Source organism: Falco peregrinus, chromosome 2, assembly GCF_023634155.1.
Source record: "Falco peregrinus isolate bFalPer1 chromosome 2, bFalPer1.pri, whole genome shotgun sequence".
Lineage (NCBI taxonomy): Eukaryota > Metazoa > Chordata > Aves > Falconiformes > Falconidae > Falco > Falco peregrinus.
Window position 1 is genome coordinate 86771902 of NC_073722.1, and position 20158 is coordinate 86792059.

The 20158-nt window shown below is 36.2% G+C and overlaps 1 protein-coding gene across 4 annotated transcripts in view; it reads left to right on the plus strand.

Annotated features, from left to right (window-relative positions):
• ARVCF (ARVCF delta catenin family member) overlaps positions 1 to 20158 on the plus strand; it is a 291095-nt gene that overhangs the window by 14165 nt on the left and 256772 nt on the right. For 3 of the 4 annotated variants that reach the window (XM_055795795.1, XM_055795794.1, XM_055795791.1), the window contains exon 2: positions 6473 to 6539. The gene's annotated coding sequence lies outside the window, so the exon portion shown is untranslated. Of the gene's footprint in view, positions 1 to 6472; positions 6540 to 20158 lie in introns of those variants that run through there. The other variant, XM_055795786.1, reaches the window with a different exon arrangement.

Genomic DNA, 20158 nt, shown 5'->3' on the forward strand with positions numbered 1-20158 from the left:
TAATCTAAGGCGTAGCGTGTCACAGTACCACAAAAATAAAAGGAAGACTAGCAAGAATTACAGAAAAAAACACAACTATTTCCACTGAAAAGAGGTTGAAGTGTAGGGGGAAACAGCTGGTTTCACAAAGGAGAGCCTGATATTTTTTAATTGTATTTTTTCTATTATTTTTTCTTTGAATCAGTAAACCAACATATTTTGGGATGGTAGAAGTTTCAAAAATAGTAATACAGGTGTCTCTGTTAAAGAACAGGGCTATTGTTTCAGGAGTGGACAAACTGTGGAGCTGTAATCTATAGGAAAATTACTGATCTTCAGAGAGTTTCTGACTGATTAAATTCATAAGGATAGGTGATGTAGACATCTCAGATACTTTACTGTCTGCATAGTAGCTCAGTTAAACTAGAATTTTGCACAGGATCTGATTTAAATGAGCTTTCTACTGTTTGTGATCTATTAAGTCTTATCTGCACGTACCCATGAGACTGTTACATAGAGAATATTATTATTTTGTACCGTTTTGAGATTGATGTGAATGAAATCAATACCAGTTACTTTGCTTTTCATTACTGAAGGCATCTGAAATGTTGACCAACCTTACCGTACCTGTGTCGAAGAGATCACAAAGCCCTGATATACACACCATTTGACCTTCTAGGACATTCTTCAAAGAACTAGCAGGCTTAGCATGTCACTTTTTTTCTCACTTGAGGAAATTAAATCTAATTAGGAGGATCCTACTAATACAATGTAGATACAGATTACAGGTGCACAGTGTGTGAAGAGTCTAGAATTAAAATAGCTGTAATGAAGAAGGCGGGGGGGGGGGGGAGGGGGAAGGGGAAGGAAGATCCTGAAATAGGCTGACTTAATTTAGAGTACAAGATTGATAATTTAGTGACTTTAGTAGCTGCACAGATATAAAATATTCACAGCAAGTTGGGAAATTCTAATGGGGAAAAGAAATCTCTCAAGGCATTTTCTTCTAGAGAATATAAAATGAGAAAGGAATTATGGACAAATATAACAATCACAGAATTTTAGTATTAGTGATTAACCACCTGATAATTCATTTCTGTCTTCTTCACACAGGTGTAGTTTGACTGAATACACCTGAATTATTTAGGTGTTTTGAGAGGAGAATCATGAACAGAAATGACTTCTCCTTGGGAAACCTTTGACGTTTCGCTGCCTGTTAGCATTGTCCTTCTTATAGCAGATGTCACTTGAGACTTTTGTAATAAAGAACAAAAAACTATGCTTGTGCATTCTTGTAATTTCACATGGAATTGAGCAACTGATTTCTAATAGAAATCTCAAGAGCACTGAGTTTATACAGGTTTCTCCCAGTTCCACCTCAGAGTAACTGCTTGCATGTATCTTTTGAGGCAAGGAATGTTAATAGTAGCTTCTTCGTGAGAAACTGATTATTTAAAATATCTTTGACACTATGAAATTGAAAGAAACTTATCGAGTGTGTACAGTAGCAAGACAAAACCCAGCTGGTTTAAAGGAGGTATAATATCCAGAAGTGAAAAATGTATGCCTGTTTTGTGTGTCCTTGTGTGACAGGGAATTTAGAGCAGTCGTTGGAAGATGAAGGAATCCAGCCCTCTGCATTATTGGACCCAGAGGCCATACTGTGTCATTACTAATGCATGCAGGCATGTTCGATAAATTTCATGGTTATACATCTCATTGTCATTTTCAGAGCTCATTGATTTAAGCAGCTTCCACTGATCACTGATACTACAACAGGCAACACAGTCTAATATGCTGATAGGTACAAAGTGGTGAAGTCTTATTTCAATCAAAAATGGAGAAAAAAAATCTACTGCTAGGGTGAACAGAACACTGGAGCAAGTTGCCCAGAGATAATGTGGAGTTTACATTCCTGAAGATGTTCAAAACCTGACTGGAAAATGTTCTGGGCAACTTGCTCAAACTGACTCTGAGCAGGTTCTGTGAAAGATGGTTAATAATTGAACATTTTTTAAATTGTTCTGTCTTCTACAAGGAGAAGCAAAGTTGTAAGGATCCTGATAATGCAAAGGGTAGAAAGTCCAGAAAGGAGTTTCAGGGATGCAAGACATTCTCCTTTTATGTTTCTCACCAGTGAGTGTAACCCTCAGTGACTCTCCCGACATGGGAAGAGCTGGATGGACAGAGCTGTGCGTCGGGCTGGGATGTGGCTGCAATTCTGAGGCTACCATTAGCAGCTGTATTTATAGAACTCCAGTTTGTGGGGTTTTTTAACCAACTTAGTTGTATCCATTTAAATTAACACTTAAGGTCAAACTCCTGCTTTTAGTGAAATAAAGAATTTTAAAAGGCTTATTTAAATGTAAAGGCTTCCAGTGTCACTTTATACATCTGGCTTCAAAACATGTTGAATATAATCTTCTAATGAATTTTGGCTTTGCCAGTAGATACATGTTTCTTCCATTATCTTGTTTGTTTCTGTTTGGTATTTTGTACTTTGAGTAATATTTGCAATTACTTTTCTACAATACTATGTTAGTAACAGCAGCAGGAAGCCATAGTTAGCTCAGCTGGAACATTTTGGCCTCTAGAGTTTTTATTATTGCATTCAGAGTAAGAAATAACTGCCTGCTTATCTTTGTGGTATTCTGATTCCCTTCTTCCTCTCATCCTTTTTTCTTGCTCAGTATTACTTTATTGGTTAGACTTAAGACAGATGGTAAGAATAGTAAATCCAAGTTGATTGTAACAGATATTGTCTGACATTGGCATGTCTGTAAGTAGGAAGATGAAAACAATGGGCAGTAAATGTTTTAGACAAGCTGAAAGAAGTTGCTAAAAGAATTCATAATTGTTGTGCCTGTTGTTTATGCAGTCCAAAGTTAAAATTATTTCTTTTTATTTATGCACCTTTCTGAAAAGCCTCAGAATTGCTTTGATGGTGTATTGAGCTGTATTTCTGCTTAGTACTCACTGCTTTTTGTTGGTATATTTAATGTTACCCATAACTTTCATCAGTGCAATCTTCCTGTTGAGAATGCGGTACTGTGGCACAGTGGTGGGACTGGAGATCTGTGATTGGTTTTCACCTCTACAACTGGTCTGCGTTAAAGCACCTTGAGGACATATTTGTAATATTAAAATAAAGGTGCTTACCCTTTGTTGAAAATCCTGTCTCTGGGGAGCTAGGTTACCTAATGAGCATGTTTTACTCATCTCATGGGGATGAAGCCTGAACTGTTAAATCTGTGGCAGCAAAATGAGACAATTTTTGAACCAAGTCATCATTTTCAGCATCAATAGAAGGTCATGCCCTTGTCAGCCAGCGCTGGTTCAACATGAAGTTCCAGTCAGAATTGGCTGCATTATGCTTAGAGCTGCTCTTTAAGAGACCTTCACCCTTTATTGTGTTTGGGATTGCTAATATGGTGGGTCTTTTGAATATTTATGAGACTTACTAAGATAGTCCTTACTGCATTTATTCAGGATATATACTCATTAGATGTTGGTAACTGGTCTGGCAGAAAGAAGTTTTTTCAAGCTCATGACAGACCACTGGATTAAGTGCCCTTTTTCCATCATTTCTTCTCTCCTTAGCATGTGTGAAGCCATGATACTTGTTTGGCAAGTTCAAAATACAACTCCACTTGTACTACTGCTGTAGTTTCAATGTTGGCTTGGTTCTTGAGAAATTCAGACCTTCTGGGACCTGGAGTTCAGCAGTCTAAACTTTTTAAACAAGGTTATAAGTGAAGACTGGAAATCTTGTTTGCTTGCTCTGCTGCTTGACTTACCTAGTGTTTTGCTCAGCTATATTGTACAAGGATATCCAAAATCACATTACATCCATGCCCCTTGAAATTTTAAGAGTATGTTGTTCCAAAAAGTTAGAGATATGTTTTAATAGCAGGTGATTGTTCTCATCAAGAATTGTACTAGTCTGATCTTTTTACAGTGCATGTAACATACACTTGAATTTCTTTTCCCATTAACATCTTCAGATGCTCTATAGTGATTAGTTTTTAATCAAGTGAAAATTACCAGAATGTCAAACACTTCTTGAGGAATGTCAGGCATACTTTTTGAGCTATATTGCTCAAAAGTGAGAGAAGTTGTAACATACATAAATGTAAGTTATAGAGAATTATAATTTCTTCCTGAAATCGTCCTTGGTGCTACAGGCATGTACAGGTAGCAGAGCACATAGATTTGTAACGGAAATGAGATCTTGATTTATATTGAAAACATAAATTAAAAGCTAGCCATTCAACTTTCTTCTTGATCAGTGAGATTCTTCTTTTTTTTTTTTTAATAAGCCATAATTTCCCACTTTTTTTAAGAGTAGAAGCTTTTAAAATGGCTTATACAAAATCGTCATACTTAAAAAGTAATTTTAGAAGGATCAGTTTTGGATTTGTTGCAATGTTTTAAAACTTAATCAAGCTACTAGTGGCATTTTAAAATCTGTGGTATTACCCCTCTGATGGCTGTTTAACGTTATTTCTGATTGTTATCAGTTCTTGTATTTCTTTTTGGTTAGGGGAGATCATATGTTCATTTTATTTTTTGGGAAAAAAAATAATTAAAAAGGCAAGCAATGGCCAGATTTTGCCTCTGACATCTGGATTGAATTGCTCTTCAGGCAAAGTCTGAATTGCTAATAAAAATGAAACTTTTGAGGGAAATTCTTGCCTGCGGTTAGATTTGTACTGATTCAACACATTTCTTACGATTCTACCTTCTCCATCAGTGCTGCTTCTGGAACAACATGACTCTTCTAATGAAATTTTATTTTGTGACAAACTGAATTTCTGTGTACATGCTCTGCTTCCTGGTATGTTTCATGTTTGTGATGAGGTTTCTCCTTTGTTCTGCAGTACTTGAAAGCATTTAGTTATCAGAGTTGATGATAAATAAAGCATCCTGTTTACTAATTAGATAAATTTTCATCAAGTGTCATCCTAAAGTCACTGGAATTACTGTTTTGAGACATAGTGTTGCCTTTTAACTTGTAAATTATGAAATGAAACATAAAATGTATTGTGGAAGGTGGAGGCACGCAGGGAGAATATATGGTTTTTGTAAGGCAGCCAAATGCTGACTGGCTTACAAGATTGGGGGGAAACCAGTGTCTTCCTCTATAAAAGCAGTCTCCAGATAGCTGTGTTCATATTTTTTAGATCTCTTAAATTGTATCAGTTTCATTGATATAAAAAGCAGTGCACATATATCTTTTGTGGTTCTGAGTATTAATCATTTTTTACTGGTATTAGTGGGTTCAGATTGGGCCTTGTGTGTGAGCACTCTTCTCTGAGGACTGTAAAAAAACAAACAAACAAACAAAATGCCAAAAAACAAAACCCCAGAAAACCCCAAAATAAAACAACCACAACCCACAAACAAACAAAACCAAGAAACCCATAACCAACAAAAAACAACCCCCCAACAAAACCTAACAAACCAAACCAACAAACAGAAAACAACCAACACAAAACCAAAACAACCAAACCAAAACAACAAAAAAACCCCACAAGCAAACAAAGGAAAACCCACAGAACAATCCACCAAAACAAACTCTAGTTATTTGTGATACTGACCACTTAAATTACTGCTGTTAGGGGATACCCCATATATCAGTGTGGTTGTTCTACAAATTCAGCCAGCAGTAGAAGGACCAATGGCCAGTGGTGCTTTGGCACTATAGTGGTGTAGCTACACTTAGGCATACATATATTCCTCTGAGTCTTGCCCAGTATGTAGTGATAATCAAGGATTCCATGATACTACTGTCTTGCTTTTTTTTAACTTCTGGAAATTCTGCAGAGGAGAAGGTGCGATTTCCAACTTGCAGTGTCTGTACAGAAACAGATGTATTTCTAGTTTGGAAGCAGGCAGGTAAAAAAACGTTTGGAAATTGATGCTTTGGGGAGTTAAAATAAGCACAGAGAATACCTACCACGACTTGGCAAAATGTAGCCGAAGACAGTGTTTGTATTCCCTGGGAATTAACACTTCGTTAACTTGATTTGAAAAATTTGCCCATTTCCTTGTATATTCAAGTATGTATGTGTTCTGTGGAATCTATTATTCTGTATATGTAACAAGTGTAAGGTTATGGAAATCCTATGTATGATCCAGAAAAAAATAATTTGAGCTAAAAGATAATAAGGAGAAACATTTTGGCTGTTTTGCATCTTGTTACTGTACACTTAAATGAGTTTTGGGTTTTGTGATCCAGAGATTTCGGTAGAAACCTGTCTGTATAGTAGACCGTTCAAATCAGGTAAGAAATTTCTGCCATGAACTTTTATTTCAGGAAGTAGGAACTCTAGAGGGTAATGAAAGCCTTGTTTTAGCTGTTTTGAACTAGGGATAGTGGTGCAGTTTTGGCAAGTGTTTGGGTTGTGAAGCTGTATGTAAAGTTGCCCCATTGCTCAGGTGACCAAGCTGTTTTCTATTCAGAGTTTGATCTGTCTCTTACGTTTTTCAGGGATATCCAGAACTGAGTGGTGCTTTATGAACAAGGAAAGGGGCCTAGCGACTCGCCTGGAAGGGTGGTAAGAGTTGTTAACATTTCCTTAACATATATGTTTTATTTCTTTTATTAATTACACACGTTGAAGTCTGTAAAATTTAGAAGGCAGAATTGTTACTAACTTAATCTGCCTTGCTATTTACTATTCCAAACAGTCTCACAATTGTCATTCTTTAGCCAACAATAAAATGATGAAAGACTAAATTAATTTTATAGTAATAGTCTTCATTGGCCTTTTTCTCAAACAGTAGGACTATTGAACTGAGTATGGCTAAAATATGCAAGAGTTTCAATTAGTCTGCTTGGAATAGCAGACCACTATATAGAAACAAATGCGTCTGTATAATCAAACTGTAGAACAGTTAACTGCATATAATGTAACTGATGATCAAGCTTCCAAAACTTTATAAATGGACCTTTTCAAAATGTTTTGTTCTGCTATCCTGCTTTTAGACAAGTGAACTGGGTTCCCACCTCCTAACTGCCTGCTCTGAGCTGTTTCAATTTTGTGTTCAGCTGTACCATCAGACTTCATTTGAGGTTGTTCTCTGAGCTCTCTGTACAGCAGTTTGTGGTGTGTGAATGTAACACAAGTATAAATTCAGTGGTTATTTACTGGTGTGATGGGATGTATGGCTTTCTGTAGCATTTGACCCTTCTGCTAACTTACTGGTTTTAAGTGAAGGGCTCTTTTCAGAACAGTACAGTGAGTATAGTCAAAGACTATATATAGTTAAAGCAATTTATTACTTTGTATGACTTCCGATAACTTGGAAAGTCATTCTTGAGAACTAACAGACAGAAGTTTTCTTGCACAAGGGAAAGCCATCTACACTGAGATAAAGGAACATAATTTTTAAAAGTTGGTCTTTTAAATGACTAAAACCAGAAGACAGCTGTACTTGCTAAATGAATAAAACTGATTGAATAATTCAAACTTTTAAAAGCCTTAATTTTCTATTTCATTTTTTTTCAATCGTCTCTTTCTAAAAAAAAAAAGTAAATTTGGGTTTAAAGATGGGAATGGAGTTTACACAGTAACAGGGAAAACTGAAAGTTATTGCTTGTTAATATCCTAAACTATATAGAAGAAGTGGGAGACTTCTTAGGTGGTTTGTCACTGTAACAATCATCCTGAGGTGAAATTTCTAGTATTTGGAGCAAAGGAAAATAATTGTAGGGGTGAAAGGGAGTAAAGTGTCAGGAGCTAGAAGGCATTATCTCTTACCATACAGCCTCACTACCTGTTGAAAATTAGGAAAAAAGTAGCAATCAAATGAGATGCTGTTTGTGAATACATGAGTAACCTATTATTATTCTGCAGCGTATTTGTGAAGTAAAGGAATTTACAAGTTCAAAAATGTTCCTGCATCTTTTACACTGAAGGAACAGTAGTAATTGTGCTATCATTACCAAAGTTCTTTTTTAACAGAGCTCATGTCCAAGACTGATTTGGTTATTTCAGAAGTGAGGTGTGCTCTGTACTCATTTTTAAGAGCATGTCAGCCTGAATCAGGAGTGCCATACATTTTTAGAATGATGGTGCTTTCAATATATTGCTTGTCAGCCCTGAAGAATGCTGTTTAGTTCGTTTACAAGTGCAACTTGTTGGCTGAGACTGCTCATTTATAAAACAATTTTAGATGTATTTTGATTGGTTGTTGGTTTGTGGCTTTCAGTGATAAAATGGAATTGCATTTTTTTGCAATAGACATCTTGGTGGAAAATCTGAAAAGTTGGAGGCATTTGGAACTGCTTTTACTCCCACTGAGGTCAGCAGTAGAATTTCCATGGCTTTCAGTGGGAGTAACATTATACTGTCTGAATGTGAAGACTTTTCCTCTTCTTTCAAAAAGCGCTTATAATAGTCTGCTGTAGCTAGGGTTACATGAAAACTAAGTAACTATTGTACTACTTGATTATGAAAAAAAGGTTTTTCCTAAGTCGAAGAAAGTAGTTTTAACCATTTCTGCTATGCCAGCATATTGATTAGTTTTTTTAATACTTACAGCTCTGAAAATCATTGCACCATAAAAATTGGTTATCTAAAATTATTTTGTTTATATCATCCAGAGTGTTGTACTGTATTGTACGGAGGAGTAGGTCTGAACAGACAGAGTGCCTTCTCATGAGGCAAGAAGAATTCCAGAATGAATACTTACTGGAGTTGTGTAGACATGGCCTAAATTCTACAATCATACATAATACTGCTCATCTAAACAGAGAATCTAGATTAGAGAGAAGGCATGCAGTTTTGTGAACAGATGTGGTTTTCAAAACTGTGTTAGTTCTCAACTCTTAACAGATTAATGTTATTAGTGACATTTTAATGGAATTTATGTGTCTATTTTTAAAAACCCACTATTTTTTTCAAAGGTGAATATTTCAGAAAGTGAGATACTCTATTTGCTATGCAATAACATTTAATAAGATATTTAATTCCCTCTAGGAAAATGCTGTTACAATTGAATTTGGCATAAAAGTTTCTAGCCAATGGTTGCCCCAAAATTATTTGTAAAACATTAAGAGTAACTGCTTTTTCAGATATTAATACTAAATAGATATTTCCAGAACTGCAATTGTGTAATTTGAATGGTCAGTTTTGATTGTAATGTGCAAAATGGAGTTGCCTTGAAGCATATTCCAGGCTGCCAAGTTTCAGACCTGAGCCATCCAGAACATGTGTTTTTTATCTGTTATAAACACTTTTTTCCTTGCAATTAATCTTTTCCCCCTAATTCATTGTTCATAGATTAATGTCTGCTTATTTTGGGTTTCTACTATATTTTCTGGAACACTCAAGAGCGACGAATTAATCTTGTTTAACTGATGGATTGCTATAGATTAATCAAACTCCTACTTAATGTGCTTGATATTTCTTCCAAGTAAGCTATTTTTTTAAAAGTTGTCTGTAGTTAAGTTTATTATAAAATAAAGTCCTGGGCAAGAATCTCTTGCCTGGGAAGTGCAAGATAGTCGAATTACCCAAAGAGAGCATTTTAGTTTATAAACATTTGCAACATAAACAAGTCTGAGCTAAGTAATTTTAGAAAATATTTTTTCCTCCGTGTGGTGTGTATTATATATAGACATTAATTAGAGATTTTTCATATGTAGGTCTTTGAAATTATTTTTATTTGATTAATCTGACAGCAAGTTTATCTATCTTGAATTTGAAGTTTTACTAGTGTCTCTTCATGGCATGATTTACAAGCTAACCTGATGACTTACTCTGTGTTTTATGTCTGAGAATTTACCTCTGCATGATTATCTTTACTTAATGATGATACAAATAACTTCCAGAATTGCTGATGAGTCCTAATTTTGCCTTGTTATCCACACGATTCTAGTGCCTTTGGTGTTGTTGAATGGATTTAAAAAGGAACGTGGGATTCTTATGTATAATAAGCATAGATTTAATTTCTTACATTTCTGGTAGTCTGATTTGGAATCCCTTTATAATTCCCAGTTAAAAATGGTTACTTGTTTGAAGGTGTGGGGAATTTACCTTGCTGCTGCTTATGACCTAGCATGGTTTATTGATGATCATGTGGTCCAGGCAGCTGGAGAGTTGAACTCCTTCTGTTAACCTGCATGAGGCCTGGGTTGCAAGCCTCTGTGATGTTGGAAGTTGCTGCCCTACATGCCTAGGTCTCCTCCTAACAATGATGACAGTAACACAAGCAAGCCTGGTACTCTGCAGCAGTGGTGCAGCAGGCTGTGGCTGTTCTCTTTCCTCCAGTTCACTGTTTGTGCAGCTACCTATGCATATATTACTACAAATAATATTTAATGGTTTGATCAGGTAGGGTTTAATAAATCATAATACACTTCAGGGAGCATCAGAACTACTGGAATATTGATTATCAAAACAGGCTGGCCTTTTTTTATGAGAGTGTAGTTAATCTTTTTCTTGGTGTGGCACATATAACCTGCTTATTAGCAGAATGTCTTGCAAAAGTACTTATCTGAAGTAGAATTTCATTGAATTGCCTGGATAAGGTTGGCCTTTAAAAGTGGACTTTCACGCAGCTGAATTCTGTATACTTCATTATGTGCTTTCTTGCTTTCTACTTCATGGCTTAGGGAAAATTTGATTCATCTAAAATGCATTAGTATTCAAAATCTGTAGGCTTTTCTGGACCCAAAAGACTGATAATCTGTAGACAGTATATGCGTGTGGAAACATGCTAATGTATACCTATCAAAAGGAGTCATACATCTTTGCAGACATTAGTATTGAAACCAAACATGTAACTTCTGATCCTTAAGATCTAACTGTGTTTCCATTCTGGTTAAGCATACAATGGAAGTCCTCTGTGATATCTTTCCTGGCATATTACCCAAAGCCATACTGCATTTGCCCATGTGGATCAAATTGGGAGATTAAAAGTTTAGGATTTAATCTGTTCTTTCATAGCAAGAGTCATGGTAGGCCTTCTTAGTATTCATTCAGTGATCTTGGAGACATCTCTGGCAATACTGGAGTAATATTGGCATGGTCTATTAAAACTACAGTGAATAAAACTTTAAGACCCAATCTCTTGATTTACATTTCTTATAGCAACATCTAATAGAATTGGCAAGGCATAAATGTTAGACAATTTTTCTCCTTTTATTTAGATCCATTAAAGGCCCTTCCAAGCAGATGAAGGAAACATAGAAGTTGAAGAGAATTAAGCAATAAATATAAAGCATTATCTTTGAAATACCTTAGCAGACCTGCCCTTAGTATGCCCCCTGTCAGAAATATATCCTCTTCAGTTAACTTTAAATTGCAGAAGGAGTACAGATGCAATTGAAAGGCAGCCATTTTCAATTGCTGCACCATGCCATGGTGACTGTTTTTAATTGTTGTTTCTTTCTTCAGGTGTTAAAAAGTATACTTTATAAAAAAGGATAGGGAGTTTGTTGTGGCTTTTGCTGCTTTCTTGATTTATTGTAATTCCAGTAGTATTCTTCCATTGTAAACTTTCACATTATGTTTTAGAAAAAGTTTTAGGGTATGCATTAATTAAGCACTGCTTTGTTTTTTCTTTCTTTTTTCTTCCTTAAAACTGTATATGGTCTATAAGTTGGTGCTGTTGGCTTCAACAGGGATGTTCATGGAACAAGTTTTTCAAAACAGAGTTGCCAGCTTGGTAGTAGAAACTTGTTGAAAATTGTGAATAAGAATTTTGCTAGACATTTTTTCCTCATGACTTAAAGGGTCTTCTTATTAAAGACCTGATGACTGTTAAATTTTGAAATAGGCTTTTAAAATACTTATGTAGTACTGTCAAGAGCATTAAACTGTTAGAAAACAATCACCTTTGCCTTTTAGATTTAAAGCTGAATTTTTCCTCCATCTGGAGGGTTACACATGAATAACTGTGGAGATGCATTGTCCCATGAGAAATCTGACTGGGATTGTTTCCCTGAAACAGTGCATTCAGAAACAGAAGGGAAATATGCCCTGATATATGTCGGAAGCTAAAAGCATTGCTTGTTCCTCCTCTCCTTCCTGACTGGAATTCCAGTAATTGTTGCAGCTTTAGCATAGCCCACATAAGTAGAAAGGGAGACTTTCTTGCAACTGCTACCTACCTTTGCTGCAAGGGAGCTTAGGCATTTTTGACTGGGGACATGAGGGCATGTTTATCTCATTAAAATGATTGTTAGCATATTCTTCCATTGACATGAGCTTCAGCATGTTCCTTCTAATAAATTGTAGCCTATTGTATGGTAATTCTTTTGCTTTCCTGAAGTATTTCTTCTCCCTAAGATAGCTGTAGAGCATCAGAACTGAGTTACTTCAATGAGCTGCATGACAGAACATTGAATTCATAATGCTGTAATCAATTGCAGCACCTCTTGTTTTGATAATTTCTTCTCTTGGTACTAGGCTTTGTGGAAATATCTGCTGGTATTTTTTTTTTCAAGTTTTGCTGTCTCTATATATGGGACGTTATTTTGGCACAAAGATGTAACACTTTATTTTGTGACAAAGGTAAAATTTGTAGCATTCTTGGAGGAAGTTTGGATTTGTTTGGTAGTTGCACATCACTGGGTATTTATAGATACAGGGGGCAGCACAAAGGCTAGATGCTTTCCTGCATGTGTTAATGCAATAGTGTATCTTTCAAGACTTTTTTTTTACGGAACCAAGTTTGGAAATATGTTTGAAAACAGCCTTGTCACACATGTCATCAAGGTCAGAAGGGACAGAAAGCAGAGACTTCAACATTTCAACTAGGTTTTATGAAAAGAGCACGGAAAGTTACTGTTTTCTAATTAGCGAACTAGTCTCTTCATGTCTCTTGAATGATCCTGCAGTAGAGATGACTCTGTTTCTCCTATTCCATGAAATGTTTAGCTCACACTGGTGTTTGGGTTTCCAACATTGAACTTGCAGGGAGTATAACTGATAAAACCTACTGGTGATGGATTATGAATCTGAAGTGTTAAAAGTGGTAATCAGATCAAAGCCTGGAGTGCACAGTGTGGAAAAATCTCCAAGTGAGGTTGGGAGTGTGGTGTGTGTATGTGGAAATCATCTACTTGTTGATGTAACTGAGAACAGAGATTAATTCATCCACTCTGATCATGGGCACTGGAGGCTTTTTTTGGCATAGCTGTAGTGCTCTGGAAAGGGGCTCTTCCAGCTGTGGTATTGACTTTATCATGCTTTGCTACAATCAGTTCTGAAGAAATGAGAACTGATTGGTGATGATGATGATGAAAACATGAAACATGGTTTCATGTTATAGCAATACAGTGGTGTGCAGTGAATACCAGATCATTCCTTTGAGTCCTGGCTTAAAACACCTCTTAATTTCAAATAAACATCAACTGAAAAATACTTATTTTGCTGAGCATTGAACCTGATTAACACCATCATAACATGTTTCTGTGCTTAGTAATTGAAGCTTATTACTTACAGTTTTGGGAAACTGCCATGTGTGTTGGTTGCACTTAGTTGTAAATTAAAAAAATTAAATTATATATCAGTTAGACTAATATTAGGGCCCCAGATCTGGAGTTATACAGCCTTATCGAAAGCAGAATTTCTAAAATAATCTTTGTGCACCAGTGACACTGTAGGAGAAATGCTGCTTTGTGTTCCTTTTTTAACCAAGAAAAACTCCACTGATTTATTGGATTTATTCCAGACTTAAACCACTGTAAAAGTATACTACTGCTGTGTAAACACTTTCTGCCAGCAGGTGGAAATGTATATGCAACTTATCCATTGACTTATTTCTGTCTTTGGCTGGCTTGTGTGTGTCTCCCAATCACCAAAGCTGAAGGTTTGTGGAAATCCTATTTAAGGTTTGCAACATAATGGATCTTGCTGTGCCAGAATTTGCAAGTTCAACTCCTTTATGAATGCCTAACTACTCTTGGACCTGTCAGGTGTTCCATCTCTCTGCTGTAGCATTATCACTGTACCTTCTGTATTAAATAAAAAGCAGTAATTGTTTCAAATGAACATAACAATACCTTCTATAGAAATAAAAGTGGATAGGAAAACAGTAATTATTTTTTAAGTATTAGAGACCAATATTCTCCTGTACAAAATACATTACTAGCAGTAATGGTCCTCAACTGAGTAGAAATAATAAAATGGAAAAGGGAATTGTGCCATCTAGAACCGAACAGCAGTGGATTATGGATGTCTCTGATGTTAGTGAATTTGAACTGTATATCAAGGCAGGTTAGGAAGAGAGCTTACCTGCAGAAGGTGAGACTCACAGTTACATGTATTCCTTCTTGTGTTCTCCCCTGTTTTCAGTACAGTTACCATTCTAGAACTTAGCTGTGAGTGGAAAGTATATCCTGAAGGAGGTGGTGCCAACACCTGAAACTCATGAACTGTTCCTAGGTAGTTCTGTGGTCAGGCATAACTCTCCTCGAAAGAGCGTGAGGATAAAGCATCTTTTATTAAGTAAAGACAACAATGATAAAGGAAAAGAAATACGTGTAACTGTCTATATGGGAAAGTTCCTTTGTCTATACATGGGAAAGTTACTATGAAATAAGCTAGGATGTGGACCTACATTATGGCAGTGTTTACTAGATTTTCCATTCTTCCGTGAGAGGTAAAGATAAGGGCAGTTTTGAAAATAGACAAGGCCAGCTCACACTTTTTTGGGGTTCAGAATGCCATGGGGGGAAACAAACTCACTGCCTTCTTTATGTAGAGAAGGTTGTAGGTGTTTGTATAGTATTTATGTGAGAAGCCATAGTCCACAATTAGTGTTAGTTGTAGCAGTAATAGTGGGAAAAAATGTATGGAGACTTATGCAGAACAAAAAGTTGGTACTGTTTAACAAATAACAGAATTATTTTTTGCTGTAAGTTTTCATGTCTTATCAATACTGCCTTAATTTTCAGGGACCGAAGAGTTGAATTACTAAGTTTTTCAATTAGTTCAAGTGCTGCCTGGTTTTCAGGTTCTGTTTTATTTGGTGTACGAGACCAGTGGACTGTATAATAGTTGTCCAAACCCCCTTTCAGTGAAGCTATCATGCAAGTGCATACAGTCAAGATAAAGAAAGGAAAAAGCACTTTAGAGAGGGGTGGGTTTTCTGCGGATCCTTTAGTCTTAGAAACATGATGGCAAGAGTAGTGTTAATCTCACTTGTTAATCCATATTCTCTCCACTGAAATTTTACTCCCTTAGCAGTGATTTAGAGGCAATAAGGACCTTTTACAAAGATGACTACAGGCAAAGCTATCTATAACAACATTACCACAAAACTTAACTTGTTCTGATCTTTAGATCCTGAATTAACTGCTTGTATTAAATGGGTGCAATTGTTCTTTTGTCATGATCTTCAGAAACACTTTTCAGAAAATGAATGGGCTAGCAGTAGTTACGCATAGTATCTTTAACAGAAACTGGAGACTCCAGACTTTCTGAAAGATAAGAGTATCAGAATAATGTGCTATAATACCCACTACACGTAATTAAAAGTTGTAAACTATGGCTGTTTATTGTATGTTCCTGAAATGATTTTCTGTGATACGAGTTTCTTCATTTGGCCTTGGAACTGTTGTATTGCAGTAAATATGCCTGTGTTAAAATACTAATCACATATAATGATGATCTTTGCCATGAAAAAGTCAGAGAAGCTTTGTGTTAACTACAAACTCATTGGCAATCTTAGCTATTTGGAATTCAGAACTAGACATGCTGTCTTGGCACAGTAGGGCACATTTAAGTGAAAATAACTGTGGAAGCAATTTCTACTACTTAGAGCTTACATAAGATCAGAATTGGATCCTAGGTTTGTATTTGAGGTTGAAATTTTCATACTATTTCCATTACTACATAACTATTATATAGTAAAAAGTCACTTTTTTTTTTATTGTGGTATGATGGGAAATCAGTTTTTCAGGTCCAACAAAGCTGCGAGATAATCAGCTTGACAAGGCACTGTGTGAGATACCTTGGATCCGGTTCTGAAGTACTAAAAGTTTGGTTGATCCCTGAGGAAGGCAGTATTTAAGTAAAAGACAGGAGAAGGCATCTTAGGGGTATTGATACTTGATGTTCAGCTGGAGGGAAACTCTGGAAAGGAGTTTGGAAGACTATTCTTTGCAGTGTGTGGCTGGATGGTAGTGGAAGCAAGTACATGTACAGGAGTAGTACGTCTGGACTTATTCACAAAATGGCTAGGAAAGCTGTTTATTTTTTAAAAGAGTAGTGACGCTTGCAATACTTATGTCATTCAGTTTGTATTAAAGTTATGCTGAAAGAAGCTAAATAAAGAAAACACAATGGATTTTGAAGCTGACATGCTGCATTTATTTATTGTCTTTAATTCCAACAGATACCAAGGATACAGTCTCAAATCTGGGAAAGCCTGCTAATAGATGTGTTGTGTTAGCCAACTTTCAGGCCAAGCAAATTACTGACTGTACTCAATGGGGTGCGTAAGTTTTCAGAAGTGGAAGGAGTTACATAGAAACTAGGGACTAGGCGGGGGGGGGGGGTGGGGGTGGGGGGGTGGGGGGTGGGGGGTGGAAATCTTTACTCACAATGGAATTTGTCAAGGAGACACAGGTGCCATGAAACTTTTCGCACTTGCTAATGGCTAATTGATTGCCTTACAGCTTGGTTTAAATGTGAAAGCTCTTGCCTTCCTTTTTCTTGTATAACACAACTATAAGAGAGGGCACTCTCTTGGTTGCACCATACCTGGTGTATTTGGTGTGTGACACTGAGAGCTGATCACACCCTGCTTAGTTATGAGGACAGCTCACAGCATAACACTGTTCCTTCCCCTGCTGCCTTCTCCTTTTTTCTTTCTTGCTTGGTAAATACTACAGCTATTTCTTTTTCGCCTGAAAGAAACAGAATTATTTCTCTGTACACTTCTGATCGAGAGATACAAAGGGCTTCTTTCTTAGTATACCACAGTGAAATAAGGTTATCTAGCCTCTCTGTGGAAAGTCATTTAAAAAGAAATGAGTAAGAATATTTTTTCTCATTTTTCTGAATAATAATGTGCACAAATTACGTTTTGCGTCTTGGTCCAAAATCCAATCAGTTCTTTTTATTTCTGCATATAATGTAATTTCTTGGCATTTTGAAGAAGACAGTATTAGAAACCAGTGCATATGTTTTGGGTTTGTTTTTTTTTTTAAGCAAGTTATTTTTGTGTAATGAATTAGAAGCCCATCCTCAGTCAGAAACATTTGATCAAATGTGAAATAAATAACCAGACTGTACTAAAGTCTGTGACTAAAATTGTAAATTTTAATATGATTCATCCAAAACAGTAGGTGTAAAATACAGTAGAAAAAAATTTATCTTGGTCCACTAGAGTCAAGGTAATTGGAAGAATGGCAGTGCAGGAGAGTGTGGCATTTTGTTTTGTCATATTGTGACCACAGGGTACTTCAGAGTAGTTTGAGTTTGTTAAAAGGCAAATTTTGCTGGAAGGGATAAATGCAGGGTTGTGTTTGTCAACTTAAAATAGGAGTGGAATTTCATTAGCACTACTATTCATTTGTGTTGTGGGAGGAAGAGTAAAATAGATCCTCATTGACTTAAAATGTCACTGTCAATTCCAGCTGCTGGAATTATCTGCAGTTTGTTGGCTGAATATGTGAAAGAAAATAGGACTGTGGGTCAGCCCTGTTCTCTCTAATTAGGATCCTTGGGGTTTTCTGTGGGCTTATACAACTACTACAACAAAAAAAAAAACAAATGTATAGCATTGTGCTTTTGTCTTTTCTTCTAACACCCAGGCGCTCTTTGCTTTCTTATAGTGCTTCAATTTTATTTCTGTAATGCAAACTGTCCTCTCAATTCCAAAAGCATAACTTGTTGTGCCTATACTTCATAGCTCTCTATCCCTGATCTCTTGCAAAGTCCTTGACACTTCTTTGCTTGGTCTATACAACATAGCGTTTACATGATTTTCTTGTCCAACTGCTGAATGTAATTTCTTCCCTGTTTCTCTCAAACTTCTCTTTATTCTCTACTTTGAAGAGTTGTACAACAACTCTGTGTACTCCTTTTCTCTCTTCACAGGCATTCCATCTTCTGTTCCATCTTTCTAAGCTTTGTTCCTTGTCACAAATTTCAGTATACTCCTTATATGGCATCATTTGAAATAAAGTCTGCGTACTGGCAGAAAGATGCATGTCATAGTTCTTGCTTTGGCTTCAACAGAAGGATTACCATCTCCACCAGTTCCAAACACAGAGAATTGCAAGCTGGCTACTAGATCCTAAACTTTTTGATATGAGGGCGTGCTTTTTGTTTTGTTTTGTTTTGTTTATACTTTGTAAAGATTACTTGAAAAGTAGTGTCCTCCCTGCTCAAAGTGGCAGATAATACTGATCATGGAATTTTCTGCTAGTGCTTACAAACAGCCTTTGAATTATGGCTGTTGTGAAGGTCTGTGTTAGCATGCAGTGAAGTGATTTTACAGCAAAGCAAATTAAATCAGAAATACCTTGTTATCTCACACTTAGAAATACGTTAGCTGAAAATCACTTTGGCCTCTTGTGACTTTCTGCCTCCTTAACCTGTGAAGATGAAGCATCATTCTCCTGCCATAATTTTCTGTATCTTGAAAAAGAAAAATGCGTAAGGCAGGCCCTTCATTTATAGCTGACCAGTCTTCCCATCAAACCTTGTCTGTAATAACTGACATTATTCCTGGTTGTTTCTAAACACGTGGAATAAATGTTTAAATTCCTTCTTCAAATAACCTCAGAGGAAATTGTATTACCTGGAAAAGATTTGTTGCTTGTACTCTATTTCTAAAGTCAGTATTATTCACTGATATTCACCACAAGTATTGAAGACCTCAGCTTTACAGGTCTTTCGGGGAAAAAACGAAGTGTTCCTTAAAACACTTTGGCACTAGTTCCTCTTGCTTCAGAGAAGCATTTCGTGTGATCATAGCAACAGTTATTAATGGTAGCATGCTAGACATGAGTTGTTTGGGTTAATTCCAAAACAGCATGTGTTAGACACAAACAATTAAAAGTACAAGTATTGTTAATCCCATACAGCTGTTTTATAGTAGGTAAAGTCTAGCACTCTCACATTTTAAATATGGCTTTAGTTCACCTACTGCTTTTCAAAATATTTCCACTTATCTCTGAAGTGATAATTATGGCATTCATCGTATTTGAATATAATTGCTGCACTTTGTATTCTGTTCAAGTTATGGGACTAAAGTAAGGAATTAATCTTAGATATTGCTGTTCTTGCTTACTGGAACCTGCATTTGGGACCCCATCTCCTTTTGGTTTTTATTAGTTATAGTGTAATATTTCTAATGAGGCTGTCTCATATGCATAGAGTATTACTCTAAAATGGAAAGAGACATTTACAAAATAATAAACAAATATTATGTAGGTGGTTTCTTATCAGTTGGACAGAGATTTCTGGGTACAGCAACTGCAACAGCTCCATGTTAATCCTGTTGTAGACAAATTCTCATAAATTATTCTACCTCTTTAAGGAATTAGATGGCATGATCTACAAAATGAGTAAAATACTATCTGCATAAAAAACTTAATTGATACCTGTCAAGTGTTAGAGATGCTCTGCTTTACAGAAGGTGTTGCTGGGAAGTTAGAAATATTTATTCTACTGGATGCAAGATCAGCGAGTAGAACAGACCATTAATAAAAGCATGCATCTTTAATATGTCCTAAAAGAATTAAAACACCCAGGGAAGAAATTGGAAAGTTTAGAGGCTTGTGCTCCTGGTAGATGAAACCCTTATGAAGCATCTTCAAAAGTCTGATAAGTGCAGTAAACTACAGATACATTAGCATGTCCATTGTGTGCTGCCAATCACAGTGAAATCAGGATGAAGCTTTGAAGTAATGTAGGACTATATAACTATATTACTCTGTGTGCCTTTTGAACGTATGACCGACCTCTTGAATGGAGTCATACATCCGCACTCTAAAGTAGATAAACTCAATTTGGAATTATTAGAAAAAGAGTTGCTAAGCCCAGTCCTTTTCTGTCACAAACTTGATGCTTTGTATATTTAAATGTATCAAGCTTCTTCCTAAAAAATAATTAGTGTTTGTATTTTGTCCCTCTATTTGATTTGGAGATGTTTCAGGATGTTGTTGCTCTGATGAGCGGGAATCATTCTGTTTCCCACCAAAACT